This window comes from Labeo rohita, chromosome 18, assembly GCF_022985175.1.
Source record: "Labeo rohita strain BAU-BD-2019 chromosome 18, IGBB_LRoh.1.0, whole genome shotgun sequence".
Lineage (NCBI taxonomy): Eukaryota > Metazoa > Chordata > Actinopteri > Cypriniformes > Cyprinidae > Labeo > Labeo rohita.
Genome location: NC_066886.1, coordinates 17367953 through 17381030, shown reverse-complemented (window position 1 = coordinate 17381030; position 13078 = coordinate 17367953). Strand labels below are relative to the sequence as shown.

Here is a 13078-nt window from a genome sequence, read left to right as displayed (position 1 = left end):
TTTAAAAATAAAATAAAATATTTCAAGAATAAAGTCAAAATTACTAGAATAAAGTCTTAATATTTTGAGAATAAAGTCGAGATGTTTCAAGAATAAAGTCAAAATTTTGTAAAAAACAGTAAATGATTTGAAATAATATTTAACATCTTCCATTCATTATTTGTTGCACACCAGCCACCCAGTAATTGCAAAAATTTTATATAACTTTAATATAAAATTTAATATAACACAGCTCAGCTTTTAAATTCGTTTTATTTATGTGTTTTTCTCTTTATTTCAGGTTTATATATATATATATATATATATATATATATATGTATATAGCCTAATTTAATTAAATGAATGAAAAAAAGACTGATTGACATGCCACTTAAAATGAGGCGAATACATCGATCTGTCACGCCACACGCCAGCGTGAAAAACACATTCTGGTAATAGACATATTGTTTGTATTTCACTATAACACTGACAGATTTTGAAAGCTTAGACTTTGGAATATCTCCTGGTGCTCCCAATCTGGGCCATTTGCATGTGCAATAGGCTAGAATATACTCTCAGAATATTACAACTTTAATCTCGTAATTGCTACAAATTCATTTTAATGTTATTCTCAAAATATTTAGATTTTATTCTTGAAACATTTCGACTTTTATTCTCAAAATTGTGACTTTATTTGCATAATTTCAACTTTATTCTCAAAATATTTTGACTTTAATCTCATAATCTATGATTATTTTTATTTTTTAACATGGAACCAAAATGCAATTCTATATGTGGATCTCAGAGAACAGCACAAAATAATAAAAAAGGCAGTTCATGACTCCTTTAACGGTATCAAAAGTGGTGCATACAACTCATGCTATACTTCAAATGAAAATTTCCTCTGCTGTAGCTCCCAAATGCAGCCTGCCAGACACATCGCAGCAGGATAGTCTTTAAAATGAGTTTGAGCAGGCATAAAAGATGACAGGATTTTCATTTTTGAGTTAACTGTGCTTTTAAATGCTTCAAATCACATTTCATAAGGTATTTTAAAAGACACAGAATCTATTTGGACTTCAAAGGCCAGGTAAGTTATTCAGGCACAATATTTAAGGGCTTATGGGAAGGAATTGAAAAGGGTTTTTATCATTCTATCAACTTCAAACTATAAAATTAAGCTTTGATCAGTGTGGTGTGAAAAAGATGAGTGAATAATAAGATATGAGTGAACCATTTCATGCATGCTTAGCACTACAGTGTCTATCGCCCACTAAAATCAATCAGTCAGTCAATAAATGAATACATTTAAATTAAATTTTGATGTCTGTGTTTGAACATTAGGGTCAAACAAGGTTATCATAAGGTACTAATATAAAAAAAAACACTATAAGGAAAAAAATAAAGTATGAGGAAAAAATGTTTTGACATGCATTGAAAAATAAAGTCAGTATTTGAATGGAAAAATTAAATGCTTTTCAATTTAACAAAGAAAACAGTTTTCACAACAAAACAAGTTGACATTTCTTCAAGACTAATGATGGATGACGCACATTTTTCCATGAAAAAAATAAGCATTTAGCATACAGTAAACAGAAATCATTCACTTTCCAATTATTAATTACATCTCTGTTTATTTCCCATTTATTTTTCCCGAATGTTAGCCAAACAATGAAGCCAGTGAGTTCCACTTCTATTGTTCTATGTTAATGGAGTTTTATTGGGCTATTTTAGGTCTGGGGGGAACATCTCATATTCTACTCTAAGACATTTTGGCAGGCAAAGAAGTGCAGCACTGAAATATCCATTTTTGGTTGATTTACACCATCTCAGATGCCATGGTCTCTCAGGACCCAAGAAAAACATTACAACTTGCCAATCATAAGATTATCCCAAAAGAGCAAACAGCTGGAGACTTGCCTCAACTGCTGGGTCTGATGTTTTCAGTCTTACCGTCTCAAGCAGGTGGTTGTAATTAAGTCAGCGTAATGTGGCCACTAGCTGGCAAAAGAACATGTGACTAATTATTGGGACACAAGCCCAGGTTTATCATTTCCTGAAGCTCTCCTTCTTTGACCTGCATGAGGATTTAACTTGCCAATCATAGCCCAAAAATGCAGCACCGAATCAGAATAAGCACCTTGTAACCTTCAGTCTCGAACAATCCTGTTCTCTCCATCATCAAAAACACAAGCTGGCACATTCAATTTATGTTAAAATAATCAGTAACATGCAAATGATGCTCACACAGAGCATTTACTACCTTTGAAGGGTGCTCAGTCTTTTCCTCTGGCAGTTTCCAAATATGAGCAGAGATTAGAAAAGGAAGAGATTAGACTTCATGGTCTATTTCATCCATTGTCCAGCCTAATCAGTGGGGAATGATATCACTGCCCTAAATATTTCCTCAGCAGCTTGAATGGAGAAGCGTGTAGTTTCCTCATTAATGACCACACAATGTGACAATACTCCACCTTCCTGTGATCACGTTATCTCATGATTAAAGAAGGCAGCTTTCCTCATGGCCCTGCATTGAACCGAGAAAGCTGACTGACAATCGCCGTCCTGCAGAATGATGCCTGGGGCTTCACGACATGGCCCTAAAAGCCACAAGATGGCTTTAACTTTAGTGACCCAACAAATCTGTTGAAAGCCACATATGGGTAAAGAAGCCTGGCTGAAACATTTATGGCATCTCATAAAAAAATCAGGAAGAGTAAAACTAAAAAGTACAGAACATGTCAACTTAATCTGCTATTAAACACCAGGCATATATATATAGTGGCATCTGATGTGGCAGACTTGTACGAGGAAGTTGTCAGATACATTTTCAGGAGACTGGGGAAATGTTCTGGAGAATCAGACATGTATTGTACTTGACATTAACACTGACATACAAATGTTTTTTGTCAGTTCGGTTGTGGTTTTGTCAGTTTAATTGAAAGCACTGTGGTTCTTAGTCTATCTGACAGGAACGGTTATTTACACACTACCTGTCAAAAGTTTGGACTAGGGCTGCCCTCGACTAAAGATTTTTCTGGTTGACTAGTAGTCGTTCATTTTAAGCATTAGTCGCACGTTTATTAATAAACCATATAAATCATAATAATGAGCCTGTAATTGCCTACATAGCCTAATAAGCGCATGCAAAAAAAGCTTGCCACAGTGCACTAGCATCTGGGAAAAACAGCAAGGAGACTGCATTAACATTTCAATAATTTTTTGATAAACTAGAGCTTTCTTTGTTTTTGGCTTAAGAGATGAAGTCGGCGACAATGTCTCGTCATCTTCGCAGTAGTGATGCGCCTGTATGCATGTTTCATACGGATTGCAAATTCACAGAAAATCTGTTTTCTATTTGAATTGGTTCATTTAAAAGCAGACATTTCACTCTCTATAGATATATTTTATGTCTGTAAGGCAAGTATACACAGAGTTATGAAGTCTGGCGCTCAAGTAAGAGACCAAGACGGCAGAAAACGCACCCTGATTGCTTTAAAGGAACAATCCACTTTTTTTTGAAAATAGGCTCATTTTCCAACTCCCCTAGAGTTAAACAGTTGAGCTTTACCGTTTTCGAATCTATTCAGCTGATCTCTGGGTCTGGCTTAGCATAGATCACTGAATTGGATTAGACCATTCTCAAAAATGACCAAAGAGTTTAGATATTTTTCCTATTTAAAACTTGACACTTTTGTAGTTACATCGTGTACAAAGACGGACGAAAAATGAAAAGTTGCGATTTTCTAGGTCGATATGGCTAGGTCAAGGAACTTTGCTGCCGTACCATGGGTGCAGGAGGCACAATGATATTACGCAGCCGTCAACTCTGCTGGCTGCAACTCTGCATCTACATAAACTTAGTGCCGGTCACTTTCAGGCACTGCGTAATATCATTGCGCCTGCTACGCCCATGGTATGGCAGCAAAGTTCCTTGATTATTATGCTGGAATGAGAGTATAGTTCCTAGCCATATCAGCCTAGAAAATTGCAACTTTTCATTCTCCGTCAGTCTTAGTACACAATGTAACTACAGAAGAGTCAAGTTTTAAATAGGAAAAATATCGTCATTATATATGGTCATTTTTGAGCGAGATGCTATCGGTCTAATCAGATTCAATGATCTATGTTAAGCTATGCTAAAAGTGCTACCGCCAGACCTGGAGATGGATTAGAAAACGATAAAACTGGAAAGTTGGGAGTTGGAAAATGAGCCTATTTTCAAAAAAAAGTGGAGTGTTCCTTTAAGTATTTTACAAAAGTGCAACATTTCATTGTTATTGTGAGTGAAATATGCATTACTAAGAACTTCATTTGAACAACTTTAAAGGCGATTTTCTCAATATTTCAGATTCCAGATTTTCAAATAGTTGCATTAGGGCTGCACAATTATGACAACAATCATAACTGTCAATTATTCTGTTGAAATTGTAATTACGGTGATCACAATTTACATTTAATGATGCTTTGAATAGCTTTATACCATTGTTTGAAGCATTGCATGCCACCTTTTTGTATATAGTTTCTTCTTTAAATATAAAAATAATGTTAAAATATAAAAATTATAACAATGAAAAATAACCTTAAGATAACCTGTAGGGAAAACACACACACCCACATCTTAAGCAAGCAGAATAATGTAAGTGGATCTAGTTGTTGTTTTTTTTTTTTTTTTGCCTTTGAATGATTACATAATTGTGGCATCTGTAATTGTAATCACAATTAGAAATTCAATTAATTGTGCAGCCCTAAGTTGTATCTTAGCCAAATATATCCTAACAATTTTTTTTATTCAGTTTTCAAATGATGTATACATCTAAATTTTAAAAAACTGACCCTTATGACAGGTTTTGGGGTCCGTGGTCACATATAATAAAAAACTAAAATTAATCCTATACCTAAAGGAAATGCTCTGGAGGAGTTTGGCCAGATTGTGAAGAAAAATCATCCAGCAAGTCTCCAGCGTGTATGTAAACCCCTTCAGCACTGTTTACAAATCATCCCAGGATGCACTTCATGAAGCTAAGAGAATTCCCAGAGTGTATAGTGCTGGAATCTTGTTTAGCATTGTTTTGGTCAATAAATAATTCCCATACTTTACTTCTGTTTAAAGGATTAGTTCACTCCAGAATTAAAATGGCCTCATAATTTACTAACCCCCAAGTCATCCAAGATGTTCATGTCTTTCTTTTCTTCAGGTGCAAAAGAAATTAAAGTTTTTGAGGTTCACATTCCAGGATTTCTCTTCATATCTCTCTTGGGTTGAAGGTCCAAACTGCAAATTCAGTGCAGCTTTAAGGGGCTCCACACTATCCCAACCAATGAATAAGGAAAATAAGGAATAAGGAAAAAAAAAAAAAAATTATTTACTTTTTTAACCACAAATGCTCGTCTTGCACTAGCTTGACTTCACGCATTATGTGGTCACCTTGGAAAGGTCAAATGTGCCGTAGGTGACAGTACCGACAATGCAAACGTGCGAAGCGCCATTTACAAAAAAAATGGTAACAACGATATCAGACAATTTTAAAGTTGAAGGAGAAACTGAGATGGAGTTTCTCACCCTACCCTACCATTTGAACCAAAGTACACAGACGAAGAACTAACCACATGTGACCTTTGCAACGTGATTACGTAATGTGTGAAGTTGTGGACACAATACTAGTGCAATTGTAAATTTGTGGTTAAAAAAAAAAAAAAGTATACACTTTTTTTTTTTTTTTTTTTTTAAATTACCAGTCGTTTCACTAGATAAGACCCTTATTCCTCGGCTGGGATCGTGTAGAGCCGTTTGAAGCTGCATGGAAACTGCAAATTAGACCTTTAACCCGTTGATCCCCATTGAAGTCCACTTAATATCTTTTCGACTGAAGAAAGTAAGACATGAACATCTTGGTTATCAAGCAATTTTAATTCAGAAGTGAACTAATTCTTTAAGGGTTTGTGGTCATTAAGTTTTTATTTATTTATTTTATTTTATTTTTTTGTGTTTATGTTAGTCAGTGGGGATCTATTACATTTTCAAAAGTGACAGTCATGCATAATGTTACAAAAAAATTTCAATTTAAAATAAATGTTGTTTTGAACTTTTGAACTTTCTAGTCATCAGAGAATTTTCAAAGAAACTGTCATTTGTCTTTGTTTTTAGTTTTGACTATCATTCTAAAATATGGAAAATAGTCAAAAGAAAGAATGACTTGGTGTTTCCAAACATTTGATTCATAATGTGTACAAATATAAAATGTTTTTGTCTGTATCACTCTTGTTTTGTTAAGCTTGAACTGTTAACTGTGTTTTTACACCAGCCTAATGTGTTTTGAAATTAAAGACAGAATGAATAAAAACATGAATACATTCTAATGCAGAAACATCTTGGTTCTACAGAAGCATATTAATATGATGTACTAATGCATAATGCATAAAAGTGCATAATGGTAATAAAATCTAGGGGAAAACAACACATAACCCATTTATGTCCAAATGGTTCATATACTGTAATACTCATCATATTTGTGTTTTAAGGACAGCTTATCTCAGCACATTGAGATTTTAGTGCTTAGCCCAAAATATCATGCAAGTTCTGCTATTAAACCACTATCTCCAAATAGAAACACTGCACCCGTAAGCTACATTCAGCTTCAGCTATATAAATTACAGGATATCAGTACAAAGTCCAGAATTCAAGACATGATCCTAAACAGAACAGCCTTTTTAATATTGTATCACAGAGTAAAGACCTTAAACACACAAAGCTAATGGACTTGAGCCAGCTGTGCTCGTTCCACTCTGCTGTAAGAGTGTGTGTTTGTGTGAATGCATGCTAATGTCCTTGTATGTGTGGGTGGTATTCAAAGACAGAACAACGTGTTTGTTGATCATCTCAAAAGAGCTTAACAGTAGTGAACATCTTAACACCACTGAGCACAGAAAGAGACTAAAACCTACAAAATGCTTTCCACAAAGGAATGTCTGTCTGTAGAGTAATGGCTTTTGAGTTTGCTCTGTGCACTTGAATACACAGGAGCGACCGCAGAAATGTTACCAAAACCAAAAACCCAGAGGAAGGGGGAAACAGAGGTGGAGAGTACAGGGAAAAATCTGGGGAATAAACCTACTGGAATGAGAAAGAAAAAAAAAGAGAAAGATCAGAAGCACACAAATATGCCTGAGTCAGGAGTAGTGAGGAGTTTAACTGTGTCAAGTGGAGAAACAGGCCTTTACTATAATGTGAGCCCATACTGAGAGAAACAACTGTCTGTGTTCAGGCCATACAAATGTCACGAAGAGAGCAACTCAAATCAACAGAGCTCTTTTACTCAATATCTGAGGATATACAAGGATGAGTGTGTGAACCACTATTATAAACAGCCCATGGATTTGTGAAATTATTTTACCAAAACCTTATTTATCAACAAAACGCAAAAAAAAGTTTAGAATTTGAATGTAAAAACTGCAAAAACTGTTAAGTTGTTACCTGTAGATTTCCTTTATCATATACAGTGAAAAATGACTTACCAGGACCTTACATGTAATTTAACGTACTGTGAATGGTAAATGGTTTTATAACTTTTACCATATTCCATAATTTATAGCAAATATCTATTTTTTGTTCAAAACAATACATGTACTTTTGCAGTATTTCTACATAAAGTGTGGTTCTACCAAACATGCATTTACTTTCATTTGCAAAGACACTATAACTATAAGCATCTAAATGTACAATATTACGTTTTAACATCTAAAACATAAATTATTTACATATGAACAGCTTTACAGACTTACAAACAAATCATTATGAATACTGAAATTGTGACATTAACATTTTCATTATATTGTATTCAGTTGTCATAATAATGACATTAAGTTTTTAATCATATATTTTTTTTAAATAACGCAGTTTACTCATTTACTTAACATGCGACAAAAAAAGGTTTCACTAGTTTCAACTTCAAAACTTACGTTTAGCAGCTGACTTAAAATTTTAAGTAAAATCAACTTAAAAGTACAAGTAATTTCAACTCACAGGTTAAATCAATTTAAAAGTACAAGTAATTTTATCTCATTTTTATTGTAATGAGTTAAAATGACTTTTAAGTTGATTTAAGTAGTTTTAAGTTGATTTAACTAAGGCAGCTGCTGAACTTAAGTTTTTAAGTTGAAACTGGTGAAAGCTTTTTACAGTGTACAACACAGTAAGATATGCGTCGTTTTCCTCTTGTGAACAAATGTCGACAGACACGGAAAAGAGGGAATTATTAAATAAAGTCATAATTTTTGTTTTCTTTGCGCAAAAAAAATATTTTCGTAGCTTCTTAAAATTACAGTTGAACCACTGATGTCACATGGACTATTTTAACTACTTGCGTTGGATTTCACCTCAGATTTCAGCTCTCAGATTTCACCAAAAAATTTTAATTTGTGTTCCGTAGATGAACAAAGGTTTGGAACGACATGAGGGTGAGTAATTAATAACACAATTTTTATTTTCGGGGGAACCCTCAATATTCTGTGTGATTTCTGCTGCCACCTCGTTTCGAGGATTACATAATGTTAAAAAAGACTAAATTTTGAAACTTTAAAATGAATAACATTTCTGTTTTCGTTTAACCATTATTTCTCATGTAATATTTAGTTCGTTTGCTGTGGGACACAAAAGGCATTTTCTCAGTTATGCCTCAATCATTCTCTGTCAGCCTTCACAGAATGTATCAGAATAATATTTTCAACAATTAACAACTTAAATTGTGCTCTGTATCTCACACAAATTTCCACCAGAGAGAACTCTGACTGCAAAGCGTCATTATTTAGACTACTTTTGGTACCACTTTTGGCATTTTTCAATAAATTAAAATCAAATCAATCAAAATGTACAAAATGTACATTTTGTACCTGTAAATGTTACATACTTATACCTATATATAAATAATGAGATCAAGCTGGTTTTCAGCAGTCAGTACCAATACTAGTAAAATTTTCAGATTCTCCATACCAGTTGTGATATATACTATGTGTAAGCTGTTTCCATCACCCTGTTTTTATGTGCATTTTGAAGTATTGCATAAAAAACGATTTCGAAAGAAAATTCCATAATTCGCAAAAAAGTTTTTACGCTCACTTGAGGTGGTTTTTGACATTACTCCATGCATATAAAAAAATTCATGTGACTTTGCGCTATGGGACGGAATAACTTGACTAACCAATGGACCAATCATTTTGCACGACTGCGTTCCCAAACCACAGGCATCCACTTCCGAAAGCAATGACCGCATTTATTGTTTTGCCTGCTTGCTCTGAGGCACAAGTAATTTATTATATATGAAAAACTTTATATTCAGTGGCTTCTCCTACTTTTCTTTGTGATATTTATTGCCAGTTTATCAGGAAATTATGATTTTGTTCTCTTTGGCTTGATGGATGGAAACTGTGCTTATTCGCAAATGTTTTATGCGATATTCCAGTTTTGCACACAAGGTAAATTCAAAACTTCGGATGGAAACCCAGCTGTAGTCTGTACAATATATAGACCTAGGGACCAAAATGGCATCCCATTTTTTACAGTAAATTTAACAGGCTTTTTACTGAATTACCAGCAGGCATTAACAGCGAGCAAGTGTGCCAGTTATTCTTTGCAACCTGAAAGAAAGTCATTCTGTATTCCTCTCAAATCAAAAATCAAGCCCACTACCAATGTCGACTGCTTCAACTATTCATTAAACAGACTATTCAAAGGAAAGTAAGCCACCTTAATAACTAAATTTAATAAGCTGCTTAACGAGGCCTTGACTCCAAACTTCTCTATTAAAGTTCTCCTGTTTAATCACTGTACCTGTAGCAAGATTTCTATCTGTAACTAAAATACAGATATTTAGGGAGATAACATTTTGAATGGACACACAAGGCTTCCATATAAAGCCTACACTTTAAAAACTGGAGCGTGGAAAAATATAAGCGTGTAAAACATCTAAAATCTGCATTTCTTTGTGGGTAAAGATTAAATAATGACTGTGAGACCCTTAGCTATCTGTAGGACCCAGCTTGTTATATGCATACTTTCACCTCATTATATTCCCGGCACACTAATACTGAAGGAAATTGCCTGAATAATAGATAAGCATTACGCCTAACACAAACAAGCAGCCTGTTTCCTCTTGATAAAGTGGTCCTGTTATTTACCAGGGTCAGTGGACATCCCTGTCTTGAATGAACTTTGGAGCCCTCAGCTGCATCCTCTAAAGTTTCTCTTCGCCGGTACTGGCGTAACAAAAAAGATCTACGCATTCACAATTGAAGTTCTATGGCGGCAGGTCATACTTGACAAGCCTCTTAATTTTTGAAGAATCTATGACCAAAGCACACATATTCTTCATGGTAATTAATCTACACAGCTCCTTTGCAAATTTCATATGTCTCAGAGGCAACGAGGCCCCAAAACCCATTACCGGGTGAAGCGCCCCATGTCACACGCATTAGATGAGAGTCCTCCAGCAAATGGGGGGGAAAAGCAATTTTCTTTTCAAGGCAATAGATACTCTATCTCATTCCAGATCCTCTGCAGACTACAAACTGCCAACTCGTGTAGCTCTGATGCCTGAAACTTGGAAGAAAGTGATGACTTGACCTCCTTTTCTCCCAGGGCCTTCGCTCTGCTGTCAATAAGGGCATTTCACTGGAGGCTGGATAAGAGCTCAGGGTGGAATGAATCACCTGCGCCGATTAGAGATCTGGGAACTGCAGTGGAGATCAAACCAGCCCTGACGACCAGTTCATTTGCCGCCATGTCAACTGATATTAATATTACAGCCTGGAGACGGGCCTCTTGCTCTCAACAGGGACTTCCCACGACGAAGAACCAAAGAATCATTTCCAGAAGCTCAACGCTTTAGTGAAGGAAAGATTCCGTGTCTGCTCAAGCAGAACATCACAAGCTCCCTCTTCCATAACACATCAGTCCACCACTTTAGCTCTTAGTAGGTTAGTTTGATACACCTCTAAATAATCAATCGGCTCATTTTCATGCCTCTAAACAGAATTTTCATTAGATAATTACCAAAAATACAAACAAAAGTGACCATTAAACTAAAAATAAATAACTGTCATGATTAATTTCTTTAGCAATACACCTAAAAAATGTAGCAGAGTGTATTTAAAAATGAGCAAATGAGGTGTCACATTGATTTGCTTTTTTCCATAGGACATTCTGAATGATTTCATAATTCTAAGAATGTAGTCTAAAAAAAATTTTTTAGACAGAATTTTTATACAGGTGACATGTTCCGCATGACATCACTGTTCCGCAAGCAGATTTATACAAATTACCCCAAATCACAAAAACATTATATAGCTACAAACAGCCATTAGATTGTGCTGGTTCTTCTCGAATACCCTGCAACAGCTCAGAGGAATGTAAAGGTTAAGGCTCCAGTCTTACCTCTGAGCCCGCGTTGAGTTGTGTGAGTGAAGTCTTTGAGTGCTTCTGACATCAGCATTTAGCTAAACTACAAAGCCACCAGAGGCCGGCATTAATGGATCCCTCAGAGCCAATATCTTCACGCACAAGTGCCTGACTAATTGAAAACTGGTCGGAGTCTGCTTTATGGAACAAGTGCAGCAAACCTTTATGTCAGACTACCAAAATAAGGTCCAGAAATAGGTGGACAAATTCACCAAAACCCTCTAATGGATATAGAGTTATAGCACGCATGAAGTTAGACAGCTGGAATGTAAGATTTAAGGCCTGTGTACTTGCAAATCCTTCGATAACCACTTGAGAATACATGGCGGGGCTTGGTTTAAAATAAGATATTCATCACAAATTCCTCTAGTTTTAAGAACAACATCATTTTCAAGTTCTTCTCAATAACACCTGATAAGATAAGATTTGATTGCATGGCGTATCTGGTTACAGCATACCACCATATTTGACGTAGCTTGACAGGCTGTGAAGATCATGTAGGCTGGACAAATGGTTAACATCTCTGGTTAAGTGCATTTCAAAAATATTGTACAGGATACATTAACCTAACCCGGCACTGCTTTTGTTGCTTCTGGAACACGGTCAAAGATAATACTCATACATGGTTTTGGCTTTCAGGAAAACCCCATAATTCATGTCTAATGGTGCACCATTGTTTCAAAGCCTGAAGAATTTTACTCTTTGTAAACAGGAATGTCATGGGTTAAATGATTTGATTTAGATAGACAGATAGATAGATAGACAGAATCTCTTTCACACCCTTAAGACATGAACGGCGATCTGACAAGATGCGCGGTTTGATTGATTTAAACTGGCACTGAACTCACGCCCGTCGGCAGGGCTGCCTCCATCTGCTGACCTGTGCGTCTGGGGGGGATAAACCACAGTTATGACGGGACCTCCTGGACAACACACGCTGCCTGCTGTCACACCCCGTGGGAAAACCGCCAGCTTGATGCCTCCTCATCCCACCCAGACTTTCCCCGAGCTTTACTCAACTAATTAGATTTAACAGAAACCGGCGGATGGTGACACGCGCCGTCATCGGTGAAATACGAGCTAGTATAACGTGAGGAAATTGTTTGTTTGTATCTAACAGTGAGAGAAGCGCAATGTTAGCTGAATACACAAACGACTGTTTTAAATTCTGAGTGTTTTCTGCCTTCAAGCTTCTCAAAGCAGTTGTTAGGCGACACTAACATAACATTTACGCGTAAAAAGCGTGTGAACGCTATTAAGGAATCACTGAAATTTATTGTTACTGTGAAAAGAATACAAAAGAGTGTTTATCTGTTTAGTTCTACCCTGCTTAAGAGATAACCATATATGGTAGAGTTTCAAAACTGAAATCTTTTCTAGCAGATTTGAATTGAATAAATAGATAAAAAGAGCTTCGTATCTCACTGACCGGCTATCACAAGTTTGCATTCACGTAAACACGAGCGGAGTTCAGTTTACCCGAGAATCTCACCTTAAAATCCAAACAACGCGCGTCTTCGCTGTCCTGAGTTCCACAGATGAAACGCGGTAAAATGCTACACTCGAATTAATGCCGAGTGAAAAACTGGCGAACCTGTAGATCTGCTCCGAATCCAGCAAAAAACAACGAGCTTCAAGCGTTAGCTA

General features: G+C 35.8%; 1 protein-coding gene across 1 annotated transcript in view; it reads right to left on the bottom strand.

Annotated features, from left to right (window-relative positions):
• Positions 1-11510, bottom strand: part of tspan18b (tetraspanin 18b) — a 52890-nt gene extending 41380 nt beyond the window's left edge. Inside the window, 1 exon segment of the mRNA XM_051135055.1 lies at positions 11408-11510. The gene's annotated coding sequence lies outside the window, so the exon portion shown is untranslated.
• Positions 11511-13078: the final 1568 nt, after the last annotated feature.